The 16,633-nt window shown below is 46.4% G+C and overlaps 1 long non-coding RNA gene and 1 pseudogene across 1 annotated transcript in view; one reads left to right on the top strand and one right to left on the bottom strand.

Moving 5' to 3' along the window:
- The first annotated feature begins 327 nt into the window (after positions 1-327).
- LOC140427323 (uncharacterized) overlaps positions 328-16,633 on the top strand; it is a 140,282-nt gene continuing 123,976 nt past the window's right edge. Inside the window, exon 1 of the long non-coding RNA XR_011948470.1 lies at positions 328-472. This is a non-coding gene — a long non-coding RNA (uncharacterized lncRNA). The remainder of the gene's footprint in view (positions 473-16,633) is intronic.
- LOC140427221 (nucleosome assembly protein 1-like 1 pseudogene) lies at positions 10,443-11,174 on the bottom strand (annotated as a pseudogene).

The following is a 16,633-nucleotide window of genomic DNA, read 5'->3' as shown; positions in this document are numbered from 1 at the left end:
TGATGTACTGGCGCTGCCCCCATCCCTACACCCCCCACCCCCCCCCACTCTTCCCCTTGTTACCTATTTCAGCCTTCGAGTGGATGGGTCACCTACTCCTCAGCCACTCCCATGAGGATGTGGAAACACTTCCTGGTAAATGCAGGAACTCCGCAAAATACCTTCAAAAACACTTCAGAATATTTCCAGACACTTAACAATAGAAAATAAATTCTAGACATTTTACACACCTGTAAATTGCTCCACTGCAGGTCCCATTTTGCTGGTTTGTGCTTCTGTTTTTAAGACTGGACAACTAAGTTTTCTAATTTTGGTTTTCTAGGTTGGGCTACGAAATGCCAAATGGAGCTGTTTCATTGTGTTTTGATGCACTCGTTATTGAAGATTACATGTGTAGGCCTCCGGAGTAGCAACTGGTAGTGCTGCCTGGCCTTGGGAGAAGCAGAGTCAGCCTTCATCGTAGCGACACTGTGTAAGTTAATTTTGCACCAATGCTGTTTTTAAACGAGACAAGTGGTACTGTTAATAATCAAGATGCTCGCCAACAATCCAATTAAACTTTGACCTTCCTTTTATAGTCTCTAGTTTGCTGTCATATGTCACCCATCTTCGTGGGTCAAGAAGTATTGGCAAAATATTTTTCTGTATTGCTCTCTGTAATATATTGGTGGAGAGAGAGCCTTCCACGAACAGGCGCCGGAATGTGGCGACTAGGGGCTTTTCACAGTAACTTCATTTGAAGCCTACTTGTGACAATAAGCGATTTTCATTTCACTGTGGAGGGATCAAATTTATGGTAATTATTGTGCTATACCAGGGCCTCTCATTCATCTTGTACAAATTATTTTAGCAGCTCTACTTCCATGAGGTGTAATTGAATCGGCAGCGTGGACTCTGTATCAGCCTTCCGTGTTTGGTATTGAAATATTAAATTGTATGTTCTGTTCAACGAGATCTTGTGGAGCAGACTGGGTCATATCTTTGCCTCTGAGCCAGAAGCTGCAGGCTAAAGTCCCGTGCCAGCACTTGAAAGCCAAGGAAAGTGTGTTTATAACACAGCCAAACAGGCTGTGTGTCCAAATTGTGAATCCTTTCAACACATGACAATGGCAGGCAGTAAAACGTGGGAGAGATTCCTGGTCAGACATAGAGTAAAATAACCATAGAAAAATCACAATGGAGAAAGAGGCCATTCAGCCCCCCCCCCCCCCCCCCTCCCCCATGTTTGCGCTGGACAAGAAAAGAAACTAGCCCCTCATTTTAATCCCAATTTCCAGCACCTGGTCCTAAATCTAGCAGTTCCGATACAGGTAGCAATTAAATGAGTTGAACATTTCAGCTTCAACCACCAATTTAGGCAGTGAATTCCAAACGCCCACCACCTTCGAGTGGGACAGTCGTTCCTTGTGCCCCCGCTAGTCCTTCTATCAATCACCTTAAATCGATGTCCCCTGGTAATTGACCCTTCAGCTAGGTTTTCCTGTCTATGAGGCCCCTCATAGTTTTGACAACCTCAATTAGATCACACCCCTTAGCTTCTTCTGTTCTAAGGAAAATAGTCCTCGCTTATCCAATCTCTCTAGCTCTGGGATAGAAATAACTGAGCCCCTACCAGCACCATCCGTAGCTCCAGACTACAGCATGCATGTGAAGTTTCATGTTGCCATGGCAACCCAGACTTCTGGATTTGGAGTGGGGGGCGGGGTGGTCAGTTGGCTGGGTGGCTGGTATGAATCAGGTTGATGCCAACTTCATGGGGTTAGGTTGCTGTCCTGGCTGGGTTGGAATTGGGACCTACCTCCTTGCTCTACCCATGGTAGATGTTGTGGTGCTGTAGGTCAGAACTGCCTTCAGTCAGTTAACTCAAGAAGAAGTAGAAGAGGTATTTTGTTCACATGCCAGTGGCAGTACGCACCTTTGTGCCTTTTAAACATATTCAGAAAGAAAAAAGAGGCAGTACTGATCTAAATAACAGCATAATAACCTTCTGGTGTTCCAAATTGTAATTTAAAAGAAAAACAAAATTGTCATTGCAGAAGTTTTCATTGCGGTAAATACAGGCATTGTACGAGTTTGTTGTGACTGTCATTACCACCGAACAAGGTCTATTGGGAATCAGAGATGACTTCAAAGTAATGTGCATATCCTGAGAAATCCCATATTCTCCCTTCAAAAGAAACCCTTGATACTAATTCTAAAAATAAAACAGATTAGGACTGAGTAATCCTGGGAGCAGAAAGGCAACCTAGGCACAGATCCAGAAGATTTTAATGTGGATAATATATGAGGTGGGTTAGTGTCACAAAGGATATATTCGACTGATCGTAAACAGAAATTCTATGTAATTCACAATGAGGTTGGATTTTCATTCCCTCTTATCCTACTTGGATGACTTATTGAATGATTTCCAAAACCTTATCTGTCATCATTAAGATGGAATTTGTGTGAGCAGTGCTCTCATTTCTATTGTGCAAAAATACAGCCATCACAATAATTGGATCAGATATCAAAGCATTATGTACAGTCCACACTCTGTATCTCCTATTTCAGTAAAAGCAAAGCTCCTGGGTATGCTTTGTTTCTCTGTACTCTTGGGTAAGTGCATTATGAAATTCTGCAAAAGATGTATGAGATGTGCAATACATAAGAATGATCCTTTTCCTGATTTTTTTGAAACCCTAAGGCTTTTCGTTTCTTAATACTGTCTTTCAAATCATGTGGGCAACATTCAACTTCATCTGTGAACAAAGATAACAATGTCACTTAAGAGCACTGGTTCATTAATGGATTGTATTGATGATTGATGATGTGGATAATTGGCTGCCCAGTAGCAAAGCAATATGGCTCTGACCTTTCCCTTGCCCAGTTAACGGCTTAGATTCTGCCAGAAAGTGGGACTTCATTCGATCTGTCATAAGTGTGAGGCATTAACCTGTCCACCAGTGTGGGCATTTATACCATAAAAAGCCAATTCCGTTTTAGATGATCACATCTACCAAAGTTCCTGACTTTGAGCTGCCTGCAGCTAAGTCATTGGATCCCTCACTCCTGATTAGAACTTAAAGGCAACATATCAAACACAAAAGAACTGCATATTAGAAAAGTGAATGGAAAGATTGCTAATTAATATTCACAATTAATAACCACTCATTTAGTTCAAAAATATTGAACTTCTGAGAGTTTAAAAATGCCCTTGCAGCAAATCTAATTAAACATATTGATACTAGCCGCAACAACCATTTCCTACTCGTGCAGGCATTTCTACATGCTTTCCCACATGCGATCCCTGTTCAGTTTTACTGTTGGTTTCTCATACTTGTTTTGTTCCCTGAGCTCGCCCAGTTTACATTGTTGTTGTTATTTTTGGAATCGGCCACCATTCCAACATGCTTTCAATAGTAAAAAAATCTTGGCAATCGGGCTTTTTAGCTGTGGGAAAACATAGCGCGCTGACCTCATGTTATCATGATCTGTAATAGTCGGACTATAAATCTTTGCAGTTCTATGTACCATTTCCACAATGCAGCAACATTCCTGATGACCAGCACTTGATGCGCTGCAAGGCACTGAGCTCCAGGGTAAGGTTATAGGATTATGGGAATGTACAGCACAGAAGGAAGCCATTCGATCCATCATGGCTGCTCCGGCTCTTTGAAAGAACTTTCCAATTGGTGCCACCCATGCCTCCCGCTCTTTTCACACGTGCCTGTAAATGTTTCCTTTACAAACGTCCATCTCATTCCTTTATGATGTGCCAGCATCTACAAAGTGTTGATGGTTACCCTTATTACTGCCCTCTATCTGAAGGTGAGAAATGGCTGAAGCATGGTAATAAGGCAGGACAGCAGCATTCAAGAATACAGCTTTGGAGCTCTTTTAGAGAATGATGTATTTTTTTGGAGCTGAAGGTAATCCACTAATGAAGAGCCAGGGCAGAGAGCATGGGAGTTGCTGGAAAAGTAAATAATATCGTGCCTGCGGCTACATCGCATAATCAGGGCAGGAAGAAATTAATTGCTCTCCACAGGTTGCTCACCCTTTGACCAATTTTACAATCTGGTCCTACAATATATAACCTGTCCCCTTAAATGTGTCAAGCTACATTCACCAAGAATGCCGCAAGAACAAAGTTATCTGCTTGCTACAAGTTTCACGTCTCATTTAAGGTCATTGCTGGTACAGTGACATGCTTCATTCCAGGGCCAGTTTGTGAGACCTCCAACCACCATGCCAGGGATTTGAACCTCACCTGACATTCCCACCATTGCCATTTGACAGATCACCATCAGTATTTTGTGCAGTCATCGGAGAGTGTGTCGAGCAACTTGCCAAACTTGGGGCTTGGGTGTTCATAATTTTAATCGTAACTGTCTAATTCAACTAACTTGGTAGGGGTCTGGGATACTGGGTAAAGGTTCAGCAGGGATAGATGCACATCCAAAATTAGAGGAGACATCAAGTGTGCCAGGAAGGCATAGAATATCTGGACCAGTTAAGTCACAAGGGAGGTTGGCAAGTTTGGATGGTATTTATTTTAATGCGAGGAGTCTGACGAACAAGGCAGATAAATTAAGGGCACAAATTAAAGCATGGGAATATGATGTCATTGTTGTCACAGACATGGCTGAGAAAGGGTATGCAGCTCAATATTTCAGGATACAGAATCCTCAGGCAAGACAGGGAAGGGGATAAAAGATTAGGGGGATGTTCCAATTTTGATCAGGGAATCAATTACAGCTGTTGGAAGGGACAACATCTTAGAAGGCTCTTCAACTGAAGGAATTCATAAATTGCATCCAGGAGAGCTTTGTAAGCCAGTACATAGAAGGACCTACAAGAGAATGGGCGGTCTTGGACTTAATTTTTGGTATCAAAGCTGGGCAAATGGTTGAACTATCAATGGGGGAGAATTTTGCAGATGGTGATCATTTTTTAAAAATATATTGTTATTAAGGATTTTTCATATTATACAGAACAAAGGTAAGCATGAACGTACATCGAAAACATATATATACATCGGTCATCTATTATGTACATCAGTTGTCTTTATAGTGGTTACAGCTTGTTTTACTTTCTCCAGTAGGCGTTTGGTTCCAGCTGGGTCCCCAGCATTCGTCTCCTCTCCCCCTGCTCCTCCTGACCCCCCCCCTCTTCATCTAGTCATCTGACGTGCCCTCTTCCCTCATCAGTTCTTATATCCTGTTCCTGTTTGGTTGGCGTGATGCCATGTACTTTGTTATTTACTGGGCATGGTTGGGCTCCAGGCCTCTTTATCCCCCCCAACCACCCACCCCCTATTGTTTGCATTCGTTGTTGTACTGTAGCTACTCTCTCCCTTCCTCTAACTCATTGACCGTTGGCTACAAACAGGTCATGGAACAACTGTTTAGGTGAATGGCTCTCACGTTTTGTGGAAGCCTTTCTCAGGCCCCTGGATGGCGGATTTAATTTTCTCCATCTGGAGAAATTCCGATAGGTCGGACAACCAGTCTGCAGCTTTGGGTGGTGCTGCTGATCTCCAGCCGAGCAGGATTCTCCAGCGGTCGATTTGGGAGGCAAAGGCAGTGGCGTCGGCCCTCCTCCCCATGAAGAGATCTGGCTGTTCTGAGACCCCGTCTTCACACGTGTGAAGACTGCCACTCTTGGGTAAGGCTCCACCCTCACCCCCACAACCTTGGACATTGCCTCGAAGAAGACTAGTCTGGGGCAAGACCAGAACATGTGGGCATGGTTGGCCGGGCATCTTTGGCACTGATCGCATTTGTCCTCCAACCCAGGGAAGAACCTGCTCATTCAGGTTATGGTTAAGTGTGCAAGTGTGCTCTGTGTACCACTTTCAGCTGCATTAGGCTTAGCCTTGCACATGTCGAGTTGGAGTTGACCCTGTGCAGTGCTTCTCCCCAGAGTCCCCACCCTATTTCAAACCCTAGGTCGACCTCCCACTTTTTCTTTGTCTCATCCAGTGGTGTACGTGCCCTTTCTATTAGTCGCCCATTCCAGTCGCCGCAGTTCCTCCTCCCTAAGATATTGTTGCTGTGGTCGTGTTTTTGTTTCCCTCTGTAAGACGTTTTTGGCCTGCATGTATCTTAGCTTTGTCAGCTGGAACGTCACTGTTCGTTCCTCAAGTGTCTTTGTAAACTGTCAACGTCTAACTGTCTAACTGTCAACGTCCCCCCCATCCTGTCACCACCTTTTGAAGGTGGCGTCCATTACAGCTGGCGTGAACCTGTGGTTGTTGCAGGTGGGGGCCTTAACAGACATTTCAGTTAATCCGAAGTGATGTCGCAGACGGTTCCATGACCAGAGTGTTGCTAGCAGCACTGGACTTGTTGAGTGTTTGTTCGGTGGGGATGGGAGTGCAGCCGTGGCCAGGGCCCAGAGGGAGGTCTGGTAGGGTGCGGTGCCAGTCCAAGCAGAGGTGGTGCAGCCAATTGCGCCCCAGGAGGCTGGGGCCATTACCTTGAACCACAATTGGGGGAGTTGGATCGATTGATGACATAAATTGGGGCCCCACTGGCTGGGGCCCCATTGTCTGCCCGACCAACTGAGTGGGGGCAGGGGGGGGGTTCTCACGTGATGGTCTGCATCCCAAGGCATTGACCTCCATTCCCTGGATCTTTTGAATGTTGCGCTCCACGCTCTCCCGAATCTCGGCGATCTGGGAGTGCCTGCTGGAGCATCAAAGTGGGCTCGCCCAGGAACCATCACTGGGTCTCAGCATTGCCGAGGCCACAGACGAGGTGATCCCATAATGCATTTGAGAGTGAGGTTCCGTATTTGCAAAAATCTGTGAGCCTGCGTAGTCTGGTCATGAATTCTGTCATGGAATCACCCGTGGCACATTCTGTCGTGTGAAGACGGTATATCTGAACGATCACAGAGGGAGGCGGTCTAATATGTCACCCGATAAGTTCCACAAGCTGGGCAAAGGTGTGGGTGTCCGATGCATCCAGATATGTGAGGTCTTGGATAACCCCATAGGCCTGAACTCCGCACATCATCAGCAGGATCACTGTTTACCTTTCGTCTTCCACGATATTATTGGTGCGAAAATAGTAATGCATGCGCTCTGCAAATTGCGCCCAGTCTTCAACCCTGGCATCAAACTTGTCCTAGCAGCCAAACAGAGGCATCACAAGGGACTGCTGGTCCTGACCTGAATCTGGAGTCCCAGGAGGTGACTGAGCAGGAAGGCCTCAGCGTTAAGAGGGAACTGGTTTTCCTCCTCATCGCCAGTATTATGTCTGCCAAAAGGAAGGAGTCCCCACCGAGTTGTGAGGTCAAAGAGGAGGTTTATTTCAAAGTACAGCAGAGAGTCCAAGCAAGTGCTACCCAACTGAGTGAGTACCGACCAGTTCTAGGCCGGCCAGTTTTATACCGGAAGCCTTGGGTAGCTCCACCCATTTAGTGGGGGAGCGCGTATTTCCCTAGGGATTTTGGGAATACCAGATCTCCGTCGTTGTAGGTTCTGGCAGGGCCTAGGTTATGACAATGTGCCAGTGAGCTCTGTCATGTTACTGGAACAAATATGCCATTTAAAAAAATTGGAGCTCTTTAAGCAAAGTGCAAATGCGGTCAGTTGGCCTTCATACGCTTCCGAACCTCATGATATCATGCCACAGACATACCTCTGACCTTGTTGCTTGACGTTGCTTCCTAATAAGTGAGGCCAATGTCCTGGGTGTTGCCATTGACCTGAAACTTCACTGGATCAGTTACATAAATACAGTAACTACAAGAGCAGACCAGAGGCTGGGAACTCTATGTCCAGTGGCTCCTGACTCCCAAAGCCTGTCACACACTCTACAAGGTACAAGCCAGGAGTGTGATGTGATAACCTCCATTTGCCTGGATGAGTGCAGCGTTAACAACACTCAAGAAGCTTGAGACCATCCAAGAGAAAGAATCTTGTTTGATTGACACCCCATCCACCACCTTAAAGATTCACTCTCTCTCGGGCGGATAAACAGTGGCAGCAGTGTGTACCATCTACAAGGTGCACTGCAGCAGCGACTCAAGGCTGCTTTGACAGCATATTTATGACCTCTACCACCGAGAAGGACAGGTGCAGCAGATGCTTGGGAATGTCATTACCAGTAGGTTCCCCTCCAAGTCATACACCGTCCTGACATGAGAATCATACCTTAGAAGCCCTATGGCCCAGCGGTCTCCACCAACAAAACTACACTAAATCCAAACTAATCGCACTTTCCAGCTCTTGGCCCATAGCCTTGAATGTTATGACATTTCAAATGCTCGTCCAGGTACTTTTTAAAGGTTGTGAAGTTTCCTACCCTTCCAGGCAGTGCATTCCAGATTCCCACCGCCCTCTGAGTGGAAAAAACCTTTCCTCAAACCCCTTCTTATCCACCAGCCCCCTCACCTTAAACTTTTGACCCCTCATATTGACTCTTCAATCAAGAGGAACAGCTGCTTCCTATCCACATTGTCTATAGCCTTCATAATCTTATACACCGCAATCAAGTCCCCCCTCAGCCTTCTCTTCTCCAAAGAAAACAACCCGAGCCTATGCAGGATCTCTTCATAGCTCAAATGCTCCATCCCAGGCAATCTTGGTGATTCTCCTCTGCACCCTCGCAGTCACATCCTTCCTATAGTGAGGCGGTGTGAGGCAGCAGAGCTAACCACTGCGCCACCATGCTTCCCACCCGTATGCCTTCTTAGCTACCCTATTAACCTGTCCAGCAGCCTTCAGGAATCTGTGGACAAGCACCTCAAGACCCTTCTGTTATGTTCTGTGTTGTGGCCGTGGTACAGATGCACACAGAACATCTAGTTCCTTAACTAGTAAGATACTTTATTAACAGGATGAACACGTGAAAAGATAACTAGCGAACTATGATACAAATGGTAATGAATAAATGAATTCAGTGAATTCTCCTGGAGTTACTTCTAGTCCGACTGTCCTCTAGTACGACTTACTACCAACTGCCGGATATCTCGGGTCACATGGTAAATTTCTGGTTGGCGTTTGCATCAATAACTATATACATTAATCGACAACTATATACAAAACTGTGCACAGGCATATCACCATACCTTCCACTCCCCTGAACTTCCTACTTGTTGAATCCGCGGTAGGCAGAACGCATAGATGGAGTCACACAATAAATGGTAGAACTCTTGCGAGTACTGACAGGCAGAGAGATCTGGGCGTGCATGTCTACTGATCACTGGAAATGGCAACGCATGTGGATAAGGTGGACAAGAAGGCATACGGCATGCTGGCCTTCATCGGTCGGGGCATTGAATAGAAAAGTTGGCAAGTCAGGTTGCAGCTGTATAGGACCTTAGTTAGGCCTCATTTGGAATATTGTGTACAATTCTGGTCGCCAAACTACCAGAAGGATGTGGATGCTTTGGAGAGGGTACAGAAGCGGTTTACTAGGATGTTACCCGGTATGGAAGGCATTAGCTATGAGGAGAGGTTAGATAAACTCGGTCTGTTCTCACTGGAACGACGGAGGTTAAGAGGCGAGCTGATAGAGGTCTACAAGATTATGAGGGTCACAGACAGAGTGGATAGTCAGATGTTCTTTCCTAGGGTAAGAGATTCAAGTACTAGGGGACATAGGTTTTAAGTGTGTGGGGAAAAGTTTAGAACTGATGTGCGAGGCAAGTTTTTTTACACAGAGGGTGGTAAATATATGGAACGCGCTGCCTGGGGAGGTGGTGGGAGCAGGTACGATAGCGGCATTTAAGGGGCACCTAGACAAATATATGAATAAGGTAGGAATGGAAGGATACGGACTCCGTAAGTGAATAGTTTTAATTTAGGCAGGTACCATAGTCGCTGCAGGCTTGGAGGGCCGAAGGGCCTGTTCCTGTGCTGTACTTTGTTCTTTGTTTGTTTGGAAGTAGAAAATGCAGTTGCAGGCAGGTCTGCGATTTCAGGAATGATCCGAAAACCCTTGCATTCCGGTATCTTAGCTGGATCAATATCCTCAACATTAGATGTTGCTTCTTCACTTTGTACTTTAGCCTCAATTAGTGGCTCATCCTCATCTGATATAATGTATATGCTTCGTCTTTTGTTGGAGAACTGATTAGTGGCTCATTCTCATCTGATATGATGTATATGTTTTGTCTTTCATTATAGAACTGCACGCAGATGTATCCATCTTTTCTTCCTGCAAGTCTTTTGGTGGAGTGGCCTCGAGTATTGGGAAGTCTGCTGCCATTCTGTGGGCATAAAATGATTCATCGTACTGCTCTGGAGCCAATTTCTCCAAAATGGGGATTATTTCTTTAGTTACCAGTTGGCTGTTCACAGTTGATTTGCTTTCAGCTGATGTACCTGCTGCTGCAATCTCACTTTCAGTCTCTGCACACGCCATCTTAGAGCTTTCACACTTATCGTTGTCCTGCACAGATTGAGTGCGCCTTGTGATCATCTAGTCACGACCGCCAAAGCAACTGAATCACTTTTCATAGTCGTCCTCTTCTGGCTCATCATCTGAGTCTTCACATTCCTCATCGTAATCATGGTCATCGTAATTATCATTGTTGTAATCATCATCATCCGCAATGGCTTCTCCTGTAAAGTATGACATTGCACGTGGAATTATGTGTTCACACAAGAAGTGGTCAATGTCAAAGTCAGCAGCGAGTCTTGCTGCAGAACCTTCATCCAACTCTCCATGCTCTGGAACTTCAGGAGGACTGAAGAGATTGAAGAAAGAGTCATTTGGTACAGTTTTCATTACTGTTCTACCAGTGCCCCGGCCCATATGCTGCTGCTTCGTTTTAATGGTTTTCAATGTGATGTTTCGTCCTTTCTTCCAGTTGATCTGGCAGCCTGCGCATCCCGTGATTTCTGGTTCATCAAAGAAGAAAAGGTCTAACTCGTCAGGCTGCGACTCCATCTGGTATGTTTTAGTGACTACCTCATTTGTGAAATACTCATTTGGTTCAAACTTAAACTCCAGAGTAAAGCTCATTGGCTGTCCAGGCTCTGAATATTTTACGCTTACATCTTGTAGATGCCTTAAGATAGGCTCGTCATGCTCCTGTATCATGTCACTGAGCGAATCCACAGTTTTGAAGACTGTTAACCAGAATTCTGGAATTCCCTTTGGCTCCTCCATCTCTTCATCTGGTTTATCTTCCTCCACTTTAACTTTTGCTTGTATCTCATTGGATAACTGCGCCATTGTATCTCATTGCCAGTTGCAATGATCCTCTGTCGTAGCGCTGTCTGGAATGTATAGCCGCTCAACTAGGTTCAGGGCCTCACACGCGTCAGCTCTTGTGATGGACTCGCGTTCTGTGTCCACAATGGAAAATGGTACGATATGACTTCTATTGTGCCCATGCTTCGAGTTCACATGCAATCTCATTTCCATTATAGTCTTTCATTAGTCTCGTTTGATTGATGATCATAGGTTTAAGTCACAGCCCATTCAAATTGGACAGACTGAGAAGGTTGGCCCTCGCTCTGGTGTCAAGCTTGCATTTGATCAATGTGGCATTCAGCATCACTGGAATTGTCCATCTGTCTTTGATGGTATCAACATCACCATCACTATTGCCGCAGCTGGTCAGTAAGACTTCTTCACTCTGCATATTCGGACTCATGGTGTCCTAAGTCGAAATCAGTTCAACGAAAAACAGGTTTTCAATGGACATCTCATCAGTCGCGTTGACTGATCCTGTTTGGTTCACAGTTGGACGTGAAAAGCATTGCTTCACAAAGTGATTTGTTCTGCCATACTTGGAACACACTTTCCCAAATGCTGGACATTGCCATGGCCCCTGTCGATCATCACTAGCATAAAACGGTGGATCCAGTCGGCCACTTAAATTGGCCGCCCGCAGTCACAGTGCTGATGGCGCTGGTGTCTTCTTCCAGATTGTCCCCAAAATGTTTCCGGTTGAGCCTGCTGATCTGCTGTGCAGCTAGCTCACTTGCATGGCAAATATTGATAGGGTTTTCTAATTGAAGCTCTTCTTCCCTCAATAACCTCTCATGTACCTTACCATTCGATATCCGGAACACTATCTGATCGCGGATCATCGACAACTTTAACATACTAAAATTGCAGGACTGCACCTTAAACCGCAAGTCAGTTAGAAAACTATCAATAGATTCTCCTGCCTTCTGAGTATGTGTGCGAAAGATATGACGGTGAATGTTTCATTTCTCTTCGGGGAGCAATGTCGATCAAAGTATTTAATTACTTCATCAAAGGTTTTGCTTTCTGCTTCACTGTGGAATGCGAAGGTATTTTAAATTTTGATGGCTTTAGGACCTGCTGCCTTGAGCAGCAACGCAATACACCTCTCATCAGGCTGTGCCTCCAGGCCAAGAGCTGCAACATTGAATCTGAATTGCTGCTTAAAAATACGCCAATTCTCGTCAACATTACCGGTGACTTGAAGCTGGTGGGGTGCCTTCAGACCTTCCATCTCTAACTTCACAGTCATTCCGTGCGATGAGTTCCAGTTGCCGGTCGTTTATGAGGTAGGCGGAAGAATTTTCTTTTTTCTTTCTTCGGCCTATTTCGCCTCCATTGTTATCTTCAATTGTTCCACCCACTTGGTACCATGTTATGTTCTGTGTTGTAGCCATGGTACAGATGCACACAGAACATCTAGTTCCTTGATCGTAAGGCATATTGTACAGGCCGGGCGCGGAAACAGAGTGGTCGAGTCATGGGGACGCATTTATTTGGGCCACAGCTCCTTTTATGGTGCCCAAGCCATCCTGGAATACCGATGGAAACCTCTTCAGAACTCCCTCAGGGCCTTGTGGGTGCATGTGGCATATCCGCTGCCAATCTAACCGCAAGTGGCATAGCCAGTAACACCCCAACAAGCTCGGGCCGCTCCCGTGAACCACCACCAGAGGAAGACTTGTGGATTGCTGATTATACTGAACCGGAACCGTTGAAGTGCCTGCAATTGCCATGGGTTCCCCCAAATAAATGGGCAACCTTGCGTTGGTGTCCGACAGGGTCAGCAATTGAAGGCCAGACCAAATGCGGTCGAACGTATGACGACTGATTACCGACACTGCTGCTTCAGTGTCAAGTTCTATTCAGATTGGATATCCATTAATCCGCAGGGAGATCCGGATGGGTACTACTGCTGGTTGGTGCTGTTTGCATCTTCCATGTAGTACGCCCTGTCACGTGGGCGGTGGTCCCACCTAACGGGTCAGCGGGTGGGGCCTTCTGTCTCTCTGGTTTCTGCGGCCTGTTGTGGCCCATGCTGGCTGGTGGTCATTCTCCAGTTTCTCCTGGTTGGGGGGAGAATGTCCGGCGGCATCCCCGGCCTCTATTACGGCAGTCCATGTTCCTCCTGTAGGTGTCACGTTGTCGGGTCCCAGCCTCCTCGGGTCTAGCCGAGTGTGATAGGTGCTTGTGATTGTGTCCCAGACTGAGCGCTGTCAGTTCCTGGAGATCCTAGACCCCCTTGTTCGGTGCTTTCTCTGGAGATAACTATCCCGACTGCATGTTGCAGGTCCAGTGGGCCTCAGCTAATAATTTCCTTTGTGTGGCCGCTTCACAAAGACCACATACCAAACGATGCCTGAGTGTCTCAATCAGTGCCACTCCGAATTCACAAGTCTCAGCCAGTTTTTGGAGGCGGGCCAGGAAGTCACTCACTGACTCGGCTTGGGCCTAAGCAGCCGTTTGGAACCAGAAATGTTGTACAATGAGAGGTGGTTTCGGGTTGAGATGCTCCCCACCAGGGTCACCAGGGTGGCGAACGACCGGGAATCTGGGGCGTATGGGTGAGTCAACTCTTTATCATACTGTAGGTGGGCCCTCCGCAAGCCGTCAGCAATAAAATAGTTTTTGTGCATTGCAGTAATATCATTTGTTCGAAAGAAATATTCCATGTCTTCAACATCTGTCTGTGTCTGCTTCGAAAGGTTCCAGCTTTCCTATGAGTGGGAGTTTGGTGGTTAGAAGTGGGGCCTGCCGAAGCCTAGATGAGGTGGGCCGGGCACGTAGCAGCCGCTGTCGATGGCAGCTCCACTGAATCCTCACCTCCAGTGTTGAATCCGCGGGAGGCAGAATGCATAGACGGAAGTGGAAATTACAGAAAAAGGTTTATTTTGATACAATTTCAATACTCCTCCACTCCCAGTGAGCCAGAGAAGACACAGCCAAGAGTGAGACACAACCAAGAGTGAGTTTGGGAATTTGAATCTAGGTGGGAATTGAATCCTATCCAATCGGTAAATTTCAGGAGTTTAAATTAATTTAAATTAATCTAGTATTGTGCAGTGTAGGTTAACAAGGGCTGCCCCACCCAGTCACATAACTGCTTGGCAGTTTAGTGTCAGTCTCTTTAATCTACTTTGATCTAAAAGCAGGTGGGGGAGGCGAGTCAACTCAGGCCAATTTAAAAAGAGCAACTTGTAACTCACTCTCTCAGTGAGTTCTCCCAGTGAGCCAGAGAAGACAGAGCCAGGAGTGAGTTTGGGAAATTGAATCTAGGTGGGAATTCGAAGCTTGGGGGTGGGGGGGAGGAGGTGCTTTTTATCCCTGGTAAGTGAATGGTAAGTAGTTTTTCTTTTCATTGTCTAATTTATTTATTTTTTCTTTCTTTTTTTGGAATTGTAGTTGTATAGGTTTACCTAAGGTTTAAGACATGGCAGGAGAACCCAGACCCGTGCCATGCTCCTCATGTGCGGCGTGGGAGCTCAAGGACACGTCCACTGTCCCTGGCTCCTTCACGTGCAAGAAGTGTGTCCAGTTGCAGCTCCTGTTAGACCGCTTGACGGCTCTGGAGCTGCGGATGGACTCACTTTGGAGCATCCACGATGCTGAGGACGTCGTGGATAGCACGTTTAGCGAGTTAGAACATAGAACATTACAGCGCAGTACAGGCCCTTCAGCCCTCGATGTTGCACCGACCTGTGAAACCACTCTAAAGCCCATCTACACTATTCCCTTATCGTCCATATGTCTATCCAATGACCATTTTAATGCCCTTAGTGTTGGCGAATCCACTACTGTTGCAGGCAGGGCATTCCACGCCCTTACTACTCTCTGAGTAAAGAACCTACCTCTGACATCTGTCCTATATCTACCTCCCTTCAATTTAAAGTTATGTCCCCTCATGCTAGACATCACCATCCGAGGAAAAAGGCTCTCACTGCCACCCTATCTAATCCTCTGATCATCTTGTATGCCTCAATTAAGTCACCTCTTAACCTTCTTCTCTCTAACGAAAACAGCCTCAAGTTCCTCAGCCTTCCCTCATAAGATCTTCCCTCCATACCAGGCAACATTCTGGTAAATCTCCTCTGCACCCTTTCCAATGATTCCACATCCTTCCTATAATGCGGCGACCAGAATTGCACGCAATACTCCAAATGCGGCCGCACCAGAGTTTTGTACAGCTGCAACATGACCTCATGGCTCCGAAACTCAATCCCTCTACCAATCAAAGCTAACACACCGTACGCCTTCTTAACAACCCTCTCAACCAGGGTGGCAACTTTCAGGGATCTATGTACATGGACACCGAGATCTCTCTGCTCATCCACACTACCAAGAATCTTACCATTAGCCCAGTACTCTGCCTTCCTGTTATTCCTTACAAAATGAATTACATCACACTTTTCTGCATTAAACTCCATTTACCACCTCTCAGCCCAATGCTGCAGCTTATCTATGTCCCTCTGTAACTTGTAACATCCTTCCGCACTGTCCACAACTCCACCGACTTTAGTGTCATCTGAAAATTTACTCACCCATCCTTCTACGCCATCCTCCAGGTCATTTATAAAAATGACAAACAGCAGTGGCCCCCAAACAGATCCTTGTGGTACACCACCAGTAACTGGACTCCAGTTACTAGTGGTGCTATTCCGCGATGCTGAGGACGTCGTGGATAACACGTTTAGCGAGTTGGTCACACCACAGATGAAGGTTACTGAGGGAGATAGAAAATGGGTGACCAAAAGACAGAGCAAGAGTAGGAAGACAATGCAGGTGTCCCCTGCGGTCATCTCCCTGCAAAGCAGATATACCGCTTTGGATACTGTTGAGCGAGATGGCTCACCAGGGGAAGGCAGCAGCAGCCAGGTTCATGGCACCGTGGCTGGCTCTGTTGCACAGCTGTGCAGGAAGAAAATTGGCAGGGCTATAGTGATAGGGGATTCAATCATAAGGAGAATAGACTGGCGGTTCTGCGGACGCAATCGAGACTCCAGGATGGTATGTTGCCTCCCTGGTGCAAGGGTCAAGGATGTCTCGGAGCGGCTGCAGGACATTCTGGGGGGGGGGGGGTGAACAGCCAGCTGCCGTGGTGCACATAGGCACCAACGATACAGGTAAAAAATGGGATGAGATTCTACAAGCTGAATTCAGGGAATTAGGAGTTAAACTAAAAAGTAGGACCTCAAAGGTAGTAATCTCAGGATTGCTACCAGTGCCATGAACCAGTCAGAGTAGGACTGTCAAGATAGATAGGATGAATGCGTGGCTCGAGAGATGGTGCAGGAGGGAGGGATTCAAATTCCTGGGGCATTGGAACCGGTTCTGGGAGAGATGGGACCAGTACAAACCGGACGATCGGCACCTGGGCAGGACTGGAACCGATGTCCCAGTGGGGGTGTTTGCTAGAGCTGTTGGGGAAGGTTTAACCTAAT

The sequence above is a fragment of the Scyliorhinus torazame genome, chromosome 7 (genome assembly GCF_047496885.1).
Source record: "Scyliorhinus torazame isolate Kashiwa2021f chromosome 7, sScyTor2.1, whole genome shotgun sequence".
Taxonomy (NCBI): domain Eukaryota; kingdom Metazoa; phylum Chordata; class Chondrichthyes; order Carcharhiniformes; family Scyliorhinidae; genus Scyliorhinus; species Scyliorhinus torazame.
Note: the sequence above shows the minus strand (reverse complement) of the source record. Positions and strands in the feature narration are given on the sequence as shown.